This window comes from Lissotriton helveticus, chromosome 7, assembly GCF_964261635.1.
Source record: "Lissotriton helveticus chromosome 7, aLisHel1.1, whole genome shotgun sequence".
NCBI lineage: Eukaryota > Metazoa > Chordata > Amphibia > Caudata > Salamandridae > Lissotriton > Lissotriton helveticus.
In genome coordinates, this window is record NC_136068.1 from 1,627,451,167 (window position 1) to 1,627,467,523 (window position 16,357).

Sequence of the window (16,357 nt, forward strand, 5' to 3'; positions counted from 1 at the left end):
CGGTTCCGTCATGGCCCGCTTGGCGCGCCTGCGTGGCGCGAATTCCGCGCCTGCGCTGGACGTTCCATTGAGCGGGCGGGGCCATGACGGAACCGCTCCGTCATGATCACAGCTCAACCGCGGCTTGTGACGGAGCGGCTCCGTCACGAGCATGGGAGCGCCGCTCGGCCCCCCCGCCCCCCTAGCGCTGCGGCGGAATTGCCGCCGCAGTGAAGGGGTTAATGAGTACCTCTCGATGCAGTGCTATAATGCGATATACTGTGGCGGAACGCTGCTGCATGTTGAAGAAATACCTTTTTTCCATTAGAAGAGGCTTTACCATATTTGTGTACGTTTGTTGCAGGATGTCTTTAAACATAAACAATAGCGTAGCTAGACCTTAGACCTCCTGTGCCGGTCCCTGCATTTGCGGACCTGCCGCTGCCACATTAAAGTACGGCAGGGGTGCTGTCGGACCGGTGCACTGAAGAGCGGGGGCGATTGCTGCCCTGAGATGGCAAGTAAGAGACGGGGGAGGCCGCTGACCCCAAAACTAGTGCCGCCCAAGCCGGACCACCCCCATCCCCACTTGCTACTCCACTGAACATAAAAGTGTAAATAAAAAAGTGCTGCAGCACACCATCTGTGCATGGTTTCCTTTATTTCCTTTAATGTGTAATTAAATGCTTTTCTGTTTGTTTCACATCTGTCTGAATGCCAGAAATGTAAACTGCAGCCCAGTGCTGCTGCTAACCTTGGGACCACATTTAAAGATCAGGAGGGTCACAGTGGGACCTCAGACCATACTTAGAGTATACCTGTCTAGCAGGTCATGCAGTAACCTCTCCCCTCTATAGTTTTATAAGTGCTGCACCTGTACTGGCTGGCCATACATGCAGAGACCTCTCTCCTCTTCAGTTTTATAAGTGCTGCACCAGACCTGGAAGTATGCAGAGACTTCTTCCCTTTACAGTTTTATAAATGCTGCACAAGAGCTGACCTCTCCTCTTTGTAGTGTTAACCCACAGCTGGCAGGCCATGCATGTAGAGACCTCTCCCCACTACAGTGCTGCACAAGAGCTGGCGGGTCATTGAAAGACTTCCCCCCTTTGGACTTTTATAAGTGCTGCACCAAGGCAGGTCATTCAGTGACCTCTCCATTCTGTACTTTTAGAAGTGCTGCATCAGAGATGGGAGGCAATGCAGGCACTTCTATCTGATGTTGGTGCACTGTGTGTGAGGTGCCACATACAGTGACTTCTCCCTGAAGCATTTTAATAATTGCTGTGCCTGAGCTGCAACCTTTTCCATCTCCATTTGTGTAGGCGCTAGGTCTTATCTAACAGTGCAGACAACATGGAGTCCCTCCTGCACGTTCATTAGTGCTGCATCAGATCCTACGGTTTATGCAGGGGCTTCCCCCTCTGCAGTTTTTAAAGTGCTACCTCTGAGCTCACAGGCTCAGAGACGTCTCTGCTCTGTAACTGTATAATGCTTCATAGAAGCTGGCAGGTGAAGGTGTGGAGATAGATACCCCGCCGCCTGGCAGCACTAGCGGACCAACTAAGAAGCATCTCTTTTCTCTCTGCAGTTCCACGAGTGATGCAGCACCGCCGCCAGCATCACGTGCTTGCCTAGAAGCGGCTCAGGTGAGAGCCTGTAGGGATTGACTGAAAGCCCATGTGGATAGTCTCACTCGTCCATCTACAAGGCAGCTCAGGAGGCAGCCTCAAAGACTTTTGCCCATCTGCAAAGATGACCATGTATGACCCTATGAGGACAGCCTCAATGGCCCTTCTACAAAGATAGTGCCATTTTAAGGTTTTTGAGACTCTGTACAAGGCATACTTTGGAGGCTCTTCTTCAGAACAATTTTGAATTTTTTTTTTTTAATTCCGGCTTTTATAGCGCCAACTCACCGGCAGGTCTCAAGGCGCTTATGACCGAAAGGCAACAATTACATGATTGTCAGAGAAAAAAAAAAGCAACCTCATGTTTAGACCAAGCTCAACATATCCCTGAACAGAAAGGTTTTAAAGGTTTTTCTGAAACGGAGGAGATTACCTTCTTTACGGAGGGTTTCAGGTAGTTTATTCCAGATTTTTGGAATCAGAGCAGAGAAAGATCTCCCGCCTTTTGTGGCCAGCTTAAACCGGGGGCATACCAACAGCTGTGCATCTGAGGACCTTAGTCTCCGTTCCGGATTATATATCTCCAACCGTTCCTTTATGTAGACGGGTGCTTGCCCATAGATCGCCTTATGGGCAATACACAAGCCTTTAAAAACAGACCTTTGTCCAATGGGCAGCCAATGGAGACTCTGCAACAGTGGAGAGGCATGGGATCGTCTTGGGAGTTTAAAAATCAGACGTGCAGCATCATTTAAAACCACCTGCAATCTACTGATCAGGATTTTTGGAAGGCCCAAATAAAGGGCATTGCCGTAGTCCAGCCTTGAGATTATTGTGGCAGAGACTACGGTGCGAAGCATAGACTGGGATAAGAGGGGGACTAACTTACACAATTGTCTGATTAGACCATTGCAAGTGCCTACTACAGTGGAGATCTGACTGCACATTGAAAGTTCGCTATCAATCTTGATACCCAGACTTTTCACCTTATCCGCTGGTATGGGGGTTGGACCTAATTCCTGGGGCCAATACAAGTCACTCCATGGGGAGCATGTGGATGATATAACTAGAACCTCTGTTTTTTCAGGATTGATCTTCAAAAGGTTCCTAGTCATCCAGCTCACTGTAAATCTTAGAACATCTTGCGCATAGGTCTGTGCCGGCACTGTGTTCTCTATGCTCAATAAAAGTTGGGTGTCGTCAGCGTAATTGAATACGCGACATCCCATCTTTGCCAGGGAGCTTATCAGTGGCTGCAGGTATAGGTTGAAAAGAAGTGGGGACAAAGCGGAACCTTGAGGGACCCCGCACTTCAGGTTCGCCACCTCCGATACCTTATCCCCCAACTGAATCCTCTGTGTTCTCCCTACTAAAAAGGATTCCAACCATCTATAGGCCATGTCTCGAATCCCGAGATTCGCCAGTCTATCCAGGAGCAGGGTATGGCTGACAGTATCGAACGCCGCCAATAGATCTAAAAGTATCAGGGCGCTCGGTTTCTTACTGTCAGCCATCCCTCTAAGTTCGTCCAGCACCGAGAGCATCACCAACTCGGTGCTGTGATGTGCACGAAACCCCGCCTGTAAATCATGGAGAGAGTGGTGTAGCTCCAGAAACGAGGCCAGGGCCTTCAGTACATGTTGCTCAAGGATTTTTGACAGGAACGGGAGTTGAGAAATTGGCCTATAGTTTTTCAGAATCTTAGGGTTTGCTCCCGGTTTCTTCATTAGCGGCTTCACTCGAGCTTCTTTGAAGCTAACTGGTAGCCGTCCTGTAACTAATGAATTATTCAGGAGAGAGAGGATGCGGTCTTCCAAGATATGACATGCTAAACGAAATACATTAGGCGGGCAAGGGTCCGCCGGGGAGCCAGATTTGACTTTACTCATAAGTGACTCAAGGGTCATCGCATCCATCAGAGGAAAGTTTGAGATACCAGTTTCTACCGGCGTCTGGGCGACCTGCAACTTGATGGATTCAGTCACATTACTATTCCCGATGTCCTGTAGAATGGTCTCTACTTTCTCTAGAAAATAGCTTTGGAGGGTATCGCAGCTAAAAGCTATTTCCATATTTTCAGTTTTTTTGCTCAATTCCGTTAGTATTTTGAATGTTTCCTTCTGGACATTTCCAGCTTGCTTTATACGATTTTCATAATATTTAGCTTTAGTGTCCAGAATGAGCTTCTTATAGATATTGAGCAAAGTTTTATATTGTTCTCGACTTTCCTCATCTTTTTTCCTCCGCCAGTTTCGTTCAGAATTTCGAAGCTTCTTTTTATGCTCCCTTAGGTCAGATGTAAACCATGGAGCTCCCTTTCCAGCTCCTTTTACCCTTTGCTGCTTTTCTGGTGCAATCTGGTCAATTGCTCTGATCAGATTGCCGGTAATGTACCTATACTCCTGATCTAGGTCAGTATTAGGGGTAGTAGGGAGGACCAGTTCCGAGAGAGTAGAAGACAATGTTTGTAAATCAACTTTCTTCCATTGGCGGACCTTCTGCATTTTTGGTGGCGGTAGCATTGGCTTTGTATTAATAGGTACATCACAATAGATTAAGTGATGATCTGACCAAATGCAAGGTAAAACCCTCAGAAGTACTGCTTTGGGGTCTAACGTCCAGATGAGATCAAGAATATGTCCTTTGATTTGTGTGGGGGTGTCTACCAACTGTCGAAACCCCAAAGAGGACATAGTGCTCTCCAAAAAACGGGCAGCTGGTTCCTTTAATTCTCTATCCCAGTGGAAATTAAAATCTCCGGTTACTACTATATTTTTGTATCGGGAACAAAGGTCCGATATAGTAGCCATGAACAAGTCATTAAAACCTTTTTCAGCTAATTCAAGCCCTTGTGATGCAATACAATATTGACCTGTATATTAAACTTTCAGGGACAGGGGCACTCAGAACAGGTTTCTGCCAACTCAATAAGAACAACAAAAACACACTTAAAGAAGCACGGATAAAGCGCAAAGCTTGGCGCTGGAAATTTTTGGCTTGCAAGAATAGTTTACGCACTGTATAACCAGCCTGGTTCTGCCATTGTAGGAAGGACTGCTAAGTAGGGATGAGTTGGTGGATGTTTAGTGGACTTGTGCACAATAATAAAATAAGACACAGGCACATAGTGCTCGACATTTTAGCTATAAATATTACATACAGTGGCGGCTCCTCCACTATGGTGGAGGAGTGTCCCCCACAAGTAGCAGACATTTTTTAAAAAAAACGATAATAATCCTGGGTTTCCTGGATGAGTCTTGGGGCAGGGCCAGATGATGACAGGCACCGACAGGGAGTGCTTTGTACTGCTATCAGTGCGCATGTTGGTTTGGCGGGCCGGCTCAGGCCGGCCAAACCGACATGTGCACTGGAGCTTTTTCCAACCCAAGCTGCGTTGCCAGGTTGAAGACAGCAACCACAGGCTCCCAGTCTCCCGGGGAGCACAAATCGAGGTCGCTCAGACCAATCCTGAAGCTGCTTCCATGGATAATAGCAGCTTCAGACGTTGGGGAGACTGGTAGCCTGTGCCTGCAGTGGAGCCACAAGAGGAGCAAAAGTCCAGCGATGTAAGGTAAGTTCTTTTTTCCCCCTATTTAGGTCTCGCTGAGCTATTGTTATGTTACTATGTTATGTTACTAAGTTTTATTGAGCGCGAACAGCTGCCCCAGCAACGAGGCGTCCCGGCGCTGACCCATAACAGTAACCAGAGGGAGGGAGGGAGAGAGAGGACAGAAAGGGATTAGGATGGGGAGAATAGAATGGTTTTAATCGCCTTGCGGAAGGCCAATAAATTGGTCATGGAGCGGATCTGGGGTGGCAGGGAGTTCCAGAGCCTTGCCCCCAAGACTCTGAAAGAGCGGCCGCCTATTCTGCTTAGCCTTATACGTGGGGTAACAACCAAATTTTGCCCCGAGGAGCGTAGGGCACGCTGAGGGGTGTAAGGCTCTAGGAGAGGGCGCAAGAGACCAGGGCAGTCAGTCTTGAGAATTTTAAAGACAGTAGTGAGAGCTTTGAACTGAACTCGGGCTTCCATACGCAGCCAGTGTAGTCTCTGGATGATATTTCTAGCAGAGCACCTACGAGGGAGGCCTACAACTGCCCTGGCAGCAGAGTTTTGTATGCGTTGTAGCCGCGCCATCTCAGCTTTGTTAAGGCCAAGGAAAAGGACATTGGCGTAGTCCAGTCGAGCCAGAATGGTAGACTGGACAATCAGCTGGCGCGTATGATGGTCAAAAAAGCCAAGAATTGGATGAAGGCTCCTCAACAGGCCCACACAGGTGGCAGCAAGTTTCTTAGTGTGGGTCTGGAAGTTAAGAGCTGCGTCCACCCAGACGGCAAGGTTTTTTACCACGGTTTTGGGGGGAGGGATGGGGCCCAATGCAGATGGCCACCAGTGATCAGTCCAGTAGTCGGGATTTTTACCTAGGAGCAGCACCTCCGTTTTGCCAGCATTCAACTGGAGGCAGTTGTGTGACATCCAGCGTGCGACTTCCTGTAATCCGTTCTTGAATCTTGCTGCTGAGATCGAGGGGCCTTCGGACAGGGAGATGACCAGCTGGGTGTCGTCGGCGTACGACACCAGCGTCAGGTCCCATTCTTTTACTATTTCGGCGAGAGGCTGGACATATAGATTGAATAGGGACGGGCTGAGCGCCGATCCCTGGGGACGCCTTGCTCTATGGGGTGAGGCTGGGAGGTGAATGGAGGGGCCGAGACCCGAAAAGATCTGTCCGTCAGGAACGATCGGAACCACTCTAAGGCAAGGTCTTTAATTCCTATGTCCTCAAGGCGTTTAAGTAGGATAGAGTGGGAGACCGTATCAAAGGCTGCGCTGAGGTCGAGTAAAATCAGCGCAGCACTTTGGCCGGCATCTAGGATATCCCGAAGATGTTCAACGGTGGTCAGCAGGGCGGATTCGGTGCTGAATCCTGGCCTGAAGCCATTCTGTGATGGATCTAAGATTCGATGTTGCGTCATATAGTTGGCAAGAACCTTGTTCACATGGGCTTCTGCCAATTTTGAGGCCCATGGAAGCAGTGAAATTGGTCTAAAATTTTCTGGTTTAGATGGGTCTAGGGTAGGTTTTTTTAAGATTGGAGAGACCCATGCCTGCTTCCAGCAAGTGGGAACCACCGCTGAGGTGAATAAAAAGTTAAGTAGGGTATTCAGAGGAGGGAGGAAAAAATCCAGAGATTCTAGGAATTTGTCGGGTCTCATGGCGTCTGTGGGAGAGCCAGATTTAACTTTGGAGCACAGTTTAGCAAGTTCGTCATGTGTTACGCTAGGGATGAGGGACAGACTGGGACTGTCAGGCAAAGGCTCACGAGGTTTGAAGGTGTCCAGAGGGTTCTGAGGAAAGGTGGTATAAATTTTCTTTACCTTTTCCGTAAAGAAGGTGGCAAGTTCATCGCATTGTTGTGCGGAGGTAATACCTGGGGCTGGGGTGGAAGTGTCTCTAAGTTCTTGAACAATTTTAAAGATAGTCTTTGAGGGATTTGAACTGGAGCTGATTGCTACCGCATAAAAGGAAGCACGGGTGGTGCGAACCGCCTTGTGATACAACCTAAGTTTTAGTAGGTAGGCGGCTTTTTCCGTCTCCTTATATTCTTTCCTCCACTGGCGTTCGGCTCTTTTGCAGTCTTTACGCATGGTTAAAAGATTCTCGTTGTACCATGGGTTAGAAGGAGTGTTACGAATCTTGGTCCACTTTGCAGGGATTAAGGAATCAAGTCCTGAGTTTATCCATTTTTGAAAGGCCGCATAGGCTGAATTAATGTCTCCGTCAGAGGGGTTGAGGCGGAAATTGCCTAGTTTATTGGTAAGATCGCTAGGTTTCAGTTTATGCCAGGGTCTCTTGTATCGGGAGCTAGTTGGGTTTTTCATAGTCGAGTCTCTGATCTTGAAGAAGAATTTGATAAGAGAGTGGTCAGTCCACCCCATGGGTTTAGGGGGGTCAGCCAAGGCGTCTGAAAAGTTGGAAAAAACAGGGTCCAGTAGGTGTCCGGCGGAGTGAGTGGAGGTTAGGATGAGTGGGCTTAGCTGAAGGGCGGAGAGATCAGCATGGAGGTTCTTAATAGTAGAATCGGTCAGGGAGTCGAAGTGTAAATTGAGGTCTCCCAGGATGGTAAAGTTGGGGGAGGATATCACCAGAGTGTGCGCCACATCTAGGAGTTCCTCAATGAACCTGGCAGTAGGGCCGGGGGGTCGGTAAATATAGAGTCCGGATTGAGTGAAATGGGGGCTAGTAGAGATTTTGAATCGTGCGCTTTCACAGCCCCAGATAGATTCCTTTACAAAGGTACAGTTGTATGCCGATCTGAATATCACAGCTATCCCCCCACCCCTGGAGTCTCTATTGATGGTTTTTATAGAGAAGCCCTCGGGCAGCGAGAGATTTAGGATGCTGTTTTGGTCGTCGTGGAGCCAGGTTTCACATATAAACATGATGTCTGGACGTTCCTCTGTAATGAGGGTGAACACTTCGGCATGGTGTTTCACCAGAGATCTGACATTCAGTTGGAGGATGGTAAGGGTGTATTGCTTATGGGCAGTAGTATTGTAGCTGGCTAGTCCAGGTGAAGGAGTCCTAAAGCTGCAGGGCTTGCAATACAGACTTGTTTGTCCAAGGCAGCCTTCAAGGTCATCGCATCTTGAGTATGGTTTGAGTGCAAGGAGGGTCTTTCTATCGTACTGCAGTTTTTATGGAGCGAGTTGAGCAGGGGGACTGGCGAGAGGTGATGTTCTGGCGATGACGGGCGCAGACGGGCTTGCCTTAGGCGCGCAAACGGCGCTCCCGCTGCGCTCGTCCGCTGCGCTTCCTCCAGATGCACATATTTTATAGAGGGCAGGGGTGGTAGGGGGCGTGGCCTCGAGGGGGCGTGGCCTCCGCAGCAGTAACTGATCAACAGTCTCGTGTCTGCGCTAAGCTCCGCAGCGCACGAGTTTTCAAGTTAAAAAGCACAGATTAACGTGACACACAAGTGAGGTATTTTAAAAAGCACAGATACAATTTTATGCTCAGAGAAGTTGTCAGCGCTCCCGGCTTCCGCCTCAGGAGTTACGGTGTGGGAAGGACGCTAGAATTCAGCGCCTTTAAGTAGCGAGGGAGGGGGGGCGTGGCCTCGAGGGGGCGTGGCCTCCGCAGCAGTAACTGATCAACAGTCTCGTGTCTGCGCTAAGCTCCGCAGCGCACGAGTTTTCAAGTTAAAAAGCACAGATTAACGTGACACACAAGTGAGGTATTTTAAAAAGCACAGATACAATTTTATGCTCAGAGAAGTTGTCAGCGCTCCCGGCTTCCGCCTCAGGAGTTACGGTGTGGGAAGGACGCTAGAATTCAGCGCCTTTAAGTAGCGAGGGAGGGGGGCGTGGCCTCGAGGGGGCGTGGCCTCCGCAGCAGTAACTGATCAACAGTCTCGTGTCTGCGCTAAGCTCCGCAGCGCACGAGTTTTCAAGTTAAAAAGCACAGATTAACGTGACACACAAGTGAGGTATTTTAAAAAGCACAGATACAATTTTATGCTCAGAGAAGTTGTCAGCGCTCCCGGCTTCCGCCTCAGGAGTTACGGTGTGGGAAGGACGCTAGAATTCAGCGCCTTTAAGTAGCGAGGGAGGGGGGGGCGTGGCCTCGAGGGGGCGTGGCCTCCGCAGCAGTAACTGATCAACAGTCTTGTGTCTGCGCTAAACTCCGCAGCGCACGAGTTTTCAAGTTAAAAAGCACAGATTAACGTGACACACAAGTGAGGTATTTTAAAAAGCACAGATACAATTTTATGCTCAGAGAAGTTGTCAGCGCTCCCGGCTTCCGCCTCAGGAGTTACGGTGTGGGAAGGACGCTAGAATTCAGCGCCTTTAAGTAGCGAGGGAGGGGGGGCGTGGCCTCGAGGGGGCATGGCCTCCGCAGCAGTAACTGATCAACAGTCTTGTGTCTGCGCTAAGCTCCGCAGCGCACGAGTTTTCAAGTTAAAAAGCACAGATTAACGTGACACACAAGTGAGGTATTTTAAAAAGCACAGATACAATTTTATGCTCAGAGAAGTTGTCAGCGCTCCCGGCTTCCGCCTCAGGAGTTACGGTGTGGGAAGGACGCTAGAATTCAGCGCCTTTAAGCGTTAGCAATGCTTGCGAGACATAAAGTAGGAGCTTTGAAAAGTGCTCTGTTGTGAAGAAATGTAGAAAGACTGGAGGTGATTTCAAGATGTTTATTGTAGAGAGAAGAAACTGGCATCCAAGACCCTCGACGATCAGACAGGAACTGCCAAAGGTCGAGTCTTGTAAGCCTCACATTCTAGATCAGAGAACACCGGGGATTCTACAATGAGGTAAGAGGGAAGGGCACGAGGACAATCAGGTGAGTAGAGAAAAGGACTACATAACACATCCTCTTTCCTTAATGAAAGTATTAAAAGAAAAACACAGTAAGGCTAATAGGAAAATAAACAGAACTCACATCTAAGAAGTGATATAATCTTGCAAGTAAGAAGGTGGTTTGCGCACCCTGCTGACAATGTCGGTTGAGACCACAGGTTCCTCAAGTCCTAAACTCACCGGAGGAACTCTAGAGGAAGAACAAGAATCAGAACCAGAATCCTGAAGAACAACCTCTTGGGGAGAGACAGCATGTGGAGCAGAACAGGAATCGGAATAACCACTCATCTCCCTCCCCACAACATCACTGTCTTTATCAGGAATGAACAAAGCAGCTGAACATTCATCATCAGAAAAAGAATCTTGACAAGGACCCTCCGTAAACAAATCACCCTTTCTCTGGTAAAGCGCAAACCTACGCAAATTCCATTTGTGACCACCCTCAACCACCACATAATGTTTCGTCACTTTGATGATACGGCAAGGAGCAGAGAATTTACTGAAACCAGCTTTTACCCTGCCAAATCTAATCTTAATCCAATCACCAACCTGAAACTTTGAAACAAAGAAGTTTTCAGCAGAAGAGCCATCAGAGGCGACCATATCTTTAAGCCAAGAAGGAATCAATTTAGAACCAGGTAACCGGCCTCTCATGCTGACAAAAGGGGAAATATGGGTAACACTATGTTCAGTGCACCGATAAGCCCACAGCATCTCATCAACCAACTGAATGGGAGACTGTTTGTTAGCAACAGCTAATTGTAAGGTACCCTTGACCAATCTATTGGCCCTCTCCACAATGCCATTACCCATAGGGTTGTACAAAGAGGTGCATGAGTGTTTGACACCCCAACGCTCAAGAAAACAGCGCATCTCACCAGACGTCAATTGTGTCCCATTGTCCGTCAACAAAGAATGAGGAACACCCTCTTCAAAGATAATTTTCTCCAAGACATCAATAGTGGATGAGGTAGTAATTTCCTTGACAAATTTGACAATTAACCAACGAGAATGTACATCCACAATGACAACAGCAAGCGGAAATCCAAAGTGAGGTCCGACCTAGGACCAATGAAATCCAGACAAATGAGATACCAGGGTTTACCAGGATCAGGTATATGACCAAAATTCTTTTGAGCACCAACTCTTAATCTTTTCTCACTGTTTATGCATAACGAACATCCTTCAACCCAACTACGGATTTGGTCGTCCAAAGCAGGCCACCAGAAGTCATGTTTGACTCTTTTTATAGTCATGCCCTGACCAAGATGCCCCTCTAGAGCGATCTTAAATATTTGAAAACGCAAACCAGAAGGAGGGACAAACCTCTCACCACGCACAATAACCTCCTGACCACACACAGTGAGCTCATCGAGAAGCTTCGAGCTCCTGTCGACCGTTGCTGCTCTACGTCATACCTTACGTGGCTGGAACGCTTTACCAAAGGCGTGAAATGCATAGCGCAGTTCTAGCGTGCTCTGTTTGCGTAACTACGTGTATTTCGTCACACGTCACGTTACGTACGGCCATTTTGGATTTGTTTACTGTCAATTTCTTCACCCGATTTCACACTTGTTTTCTTCGGATCTGCCTTTCACAGACTTGGCATCGTAATACACTTTTACTTTTGACAAACTCTGGATTATACAACATTTCTTCGAGTAATTTTCCTTAACCAACAAGGTATTTCTGATATTTTCCTCATTTTGCTTTCCTGTGCAGCACTTTCACGGTGATCTGCACACCTTGTATTTTTAGTGACGCTGCGCAGTGTAGTATCAACTTTTAAGTGACGCTTTGCAGTGTGGTATCACCTTTTCTCTGGTGCAACACGTTCACGGTGATTTGCACACCAGTTAACTTTTGTTTCTTTTCTGTTTGTTTTTACCACCATGGCTGAGTCCAATTCCAATGTTATTATGCCTCCTTTGTTTTTACCTACTCCTGGTTCCCCTAAGATTCTGTGGGAAGATTGGTTATGTATTTTAGAAAACTATATTGTAGCTTTGGATGGTGCAAATTTTTCACCTGCATGGAAAAAGGTACTTTTATTGAGTGCCCTAGGGAGTGAAGGTCAACGTATCTTTAGATATCTCCCTGTTGCCATGGGCCCGAATGGACAACCTATGGACAATTAATATTTCGAAGCTATAAAAAGGTTGGAGGTTCGCTTTGCCAAAGAAGTTAATGTGGTCATGGCTAGGTATACATTTTATACTCAACCTCAACTAGAGAATGAAAGTATCGATGAATTTATTTCCAGGTTGAGAGAACTTTCTGTGAAATGTAGGTTTGGGAACATGTGCGAAGAGTTAATTTGTGACCAGCTAGTTGTACAATGCAGGAATAAAAAGATCCAGGAGAGACTTTGGGCTGCAAAGAACCCCACACTTAAGGAAGCCATTGACTTAGCCAAGGTTATTGAAGAATCACAAATTTGTATTAAGGAGATAAACAAAAAAGACAAGTCATCTAATGAAATTGCTAGCACCAGTGTTGAAGATGATTGCGAAGTTAATGTAGTTGCTAAAAGGAGAGTGGGGAACTTTTCAGGAAATGTTGCCAAACCTAAAAATAAAGAATGTTCTCATTGTGGTAGTCAATTCCACTCCTCAGATTTAAAAAAATGTTATGCTTTAGACCAGAATTGCAACAAGTGTGGTCGTAAAGGCCATTATTCTCGTATGTGCAAGAACCCAGAGATCTCTGATAAGTTTAAATCAAAAGTTAATGTTGTTCAGGAACTCCATATTAACAAAAGGATTTTAGCTTTGGGTGAAGATTTGGATCTCAGTTTAGTCTCTGAAGTTGATTCTCGGAGACTCATTAGACCTGCTGCCAACTTTAATGTGTGTGGCAAGGATGTGTGCCTGATGGTAGATTCTGGCTCTATGTTCACCATTATACCTGAATCTATTTTTAACTCTTTGTGGAATGATATCATCTTGTCTATCAAGGATATTAATCCTGTGAGTTATCAGGGCCAACCTATTGACATTCTTGGTTTCATGAAAGGTCTCATAAAATTTGGTTCTAGGCGTGTTGAAGGCAGAGTGTATATTTCCAGAGATGGTCCTCCCATTCTTGGCTGGATGCACCAGTTTGACCTAAATATCATTATCAATCCCAGAGCACCTAATCAAATTATGGTAGTTGATGATGATATTCAACTTGACCATATTCTCCAAAATGCCCACAAGGTTTTTGAAGATAAATTAGGTTGTGTAAAAGGATATATGCTCAAGATCATTCTAAGTCTAATGCATCCCCTATTCAACACAAACTCAGAAGAGTTCCTTTCGCAGTTAGAGATAAACTCAAGGATTTGTTAAATGACCTTCTGAAGTCTGGTGTGATAGAACCTATCGAAGCTTCAACATGGATTTCTCCTGTTGTTTTGACCCTTAAGGCAGATGGCCGTTTAAGATTTGCATTGATTTAAGATCTCTTAATCCTTTGCCCAATATTAATGAATTATTGCAATCAATTGGTAATGCTAAATTTTTCTCTAAAATCGACTTAAGGAGTGCTTACCATCAAATCAAGCTCCATCCATCTTCCAAAGCACTTATAGCGTTCATCACCTCTGAAGGTACTTTTCAATTCACTCGCATGCCGTTTGGCTTAGCCTCCGCGGCGAGTGTTTTTCAGAGGATGATGAGTAGATTGTTTAAAGACATCAAAGGTGTCATCTTCTTTCAAGATGATGTCTTAATTTCAGGTTTAACTGTGGAAGAACATAATGTAGTGTTGAAACAAGTACTTTGGAATTTGGAGCACATTGGTATAACAGTCAACAAAGATAAGTGCAAGTTTTTAACTGAGAAAATCGAATATCTCGGTTACACTGTTTCTTGTGGAGGTTTTACTCCCAAGCATGATTTGTTGTTGGCTATTAGAGATGCTCCTCATTCAAAGAACAAGGAACAATTGCGTTCTTTCTTAGGATTAGTCGAATATTATTCTAAATTTGTAAGATCCTTTTCTGATGTTGTGGAACTTTTGAGATGTCTGTTGCGCAAAGGTGCAAAATTTTATCGGGCCAAGGAACAACATTTAGCTTTTTCAAATATAAAGGAAAAGATTTGTCATACTGGGATTTTAGCTCCTTTTACTTCAAACTGCAAAACTATCTTGACTGTTGATGCTAGTCTTTCAGGTTTGGGGGCAGTTCTCTCTCAAGTTCAAAAGGGGATTGAGAGAACTATTGCATTTGCTTCAAGGACTTTGACGCAGACTGAAAGAAATTATTCAGTCATTGAAAAAAAGGCTCTGGCGGCTGCATGGGGTACTGAACACTTTAGAGTGTATCTGTGGGGATTACGCTTTTGTTTGAAAACAGACCACAAACCCTTAATGAAGATTCTTTCAGCCGGTGGTGCGGGCAAAGGGTCTGCCCGTTTAGCTCGGTTTGCAGCTAGGTTACAGGAATTTTCTTATGATATTGTTTTTATTCTAGGATGGAGGAATTCGCAGGCTGATTGTTTATCAAGATTGTCTTTGGATTGGGAGGTTGTAGATAAAGCTCTGGTGGATAAACTTTCTTCTGAGGAAGCTGTTGCTTGTGTTAATGAAATTAGTGAGACTACTGTCAGTACCTTTTCTATGGAGCAGTGGGTCAAAGAGATGCAGAATGACAAAGTCTTAAAACAAGTTATTGTTCTGATCAGGAATAGTGCTCCTCGAGAAAGTTTGGTTTCTATCCCTCTCAGGCCATTTTGGAAGCTTCTCGATGAGCTCACTGTGTGTGGTCAGGAGGTTATTGTGCGTGTGAGAGGTTTGTCCCTCCTTCTGGTTTGCGTTTTCAAATATTTGAGATCGCTCATGAGGGGCCTCTTGGTCAGGGCATGACTATAAAAAGAGTCAAACAAGACTTCTGGTGGCCTGCTATGGACGACCAAATCCGTAGTTTGGTTGAAGGATGTTCGTTATGCATAAACAGTGAGAAAAGATTAAGAGTTGGTGCTCAAAAGAATTTTGGTCATATACCTGATCCTGGTAAACCCTAGTATCTCATTTGTCTGGATTTCATTGGTCCTATGTCGGACCTCACTTTGGATTTCCGCTTTGCTGTTGTCATTGTGGATGTACATTCTCCTTGGTTAATTGTCAAATTTGTCAAGGAAATTACTACCTCGTCTACTATTGATGTCTTGGAGAAAATTTTCTTTGAAGAGGGTGTTCCTCATTCTTTGTTGACGGACAATGGGACACAATTGACGTCTGGTGAGATGCGCTCTTTTCTTGAGCGATGGGGTGTCAAACACTCATGCACCTCTTTGTACAACCCTATGGGTAATGACATTGTGGAGAGGGCCAATAGATTGGTCAAGGGTACCTTACAATTAGCTGTTGCTAACAAACAGTCTCCCATTCAGTTGGTTGATGAGATGCTGTGGGCTTATCGGTGCACTGAACATAGTGTTACCCATATTTCCCCTTTTGTCAGCATGAGAGGCCGGGTACCTGGTTCTAAATTGATTCCTTCTTGGCTTAAAGATTGGGTCGCTTCTGATGGCTCTTCTGCTGAAAACTTCTTTGTTTCAAAGTTTCAGGTTGGTGATTGGATTAAGATTAAATCTGGCAGGGTAAAAGCTGGTTTCAGTAAATTCTCTGCTCCTTGCCGTATCATCAAAGTGGCTAAACATTATGTGGTGGTTGAGGGTGGTCACAAATGGAATTTGCGTAGGATTGTGCTTTACCAGAGAAAGGGTGATTTGTTTAAGGAGGGTCCTTGTCAAGATTCTATTTCTGATGATGAATGTTCAGCTGCTTTGTTCATTCCTGATAAAGACAGTGATGTTGTGGGGAGGGAGATGAGTGGTTATTCTGATTCCTGTTCTGCTCCACATGCTGTCTCTCCCCAAGAGGTTGTTCTTCAGGATTCAGAGTACCTCCGGTGAGTTTAGGACTTGAGGAACCTGTGGTCTCAACCGACATTGTCAGCAGGGTGCGCAAACCACCTTCTTACTTGCAAGATTATATCACTTCTTAGATGTGAGTTCTGTTTATTTTCCTATTAGCCTTACTGTGTTTTTCTTTAAATACTTTCATTAAGGAAAGAGGATGTGTTATGTAGTCCTTTTCTCTACTCACCTGATTGTCCTCGTGCCCTTCCCTCTTACCTCATTGTAGAATCCCCAGTGTTCTCTGATCTAGAATGTGAGGCTTACAAGACTCGTCCTTTGGCAGTTCATGTCTGATCGTCGAGGGTCTTGGATGCCAGTTTCTTCTCTCTGCAATAAACGTCTTGAAATCACCTCCAGTCTTTCTACGTTTCTTCACAACATTTTTGCGTTGAAGTCAAACCAGGACTCTCTGAAGGATACGTCGAGGAAAACCAAGCGTCACCAAAAATGTTGTGAAGAAATGTAGAAAGA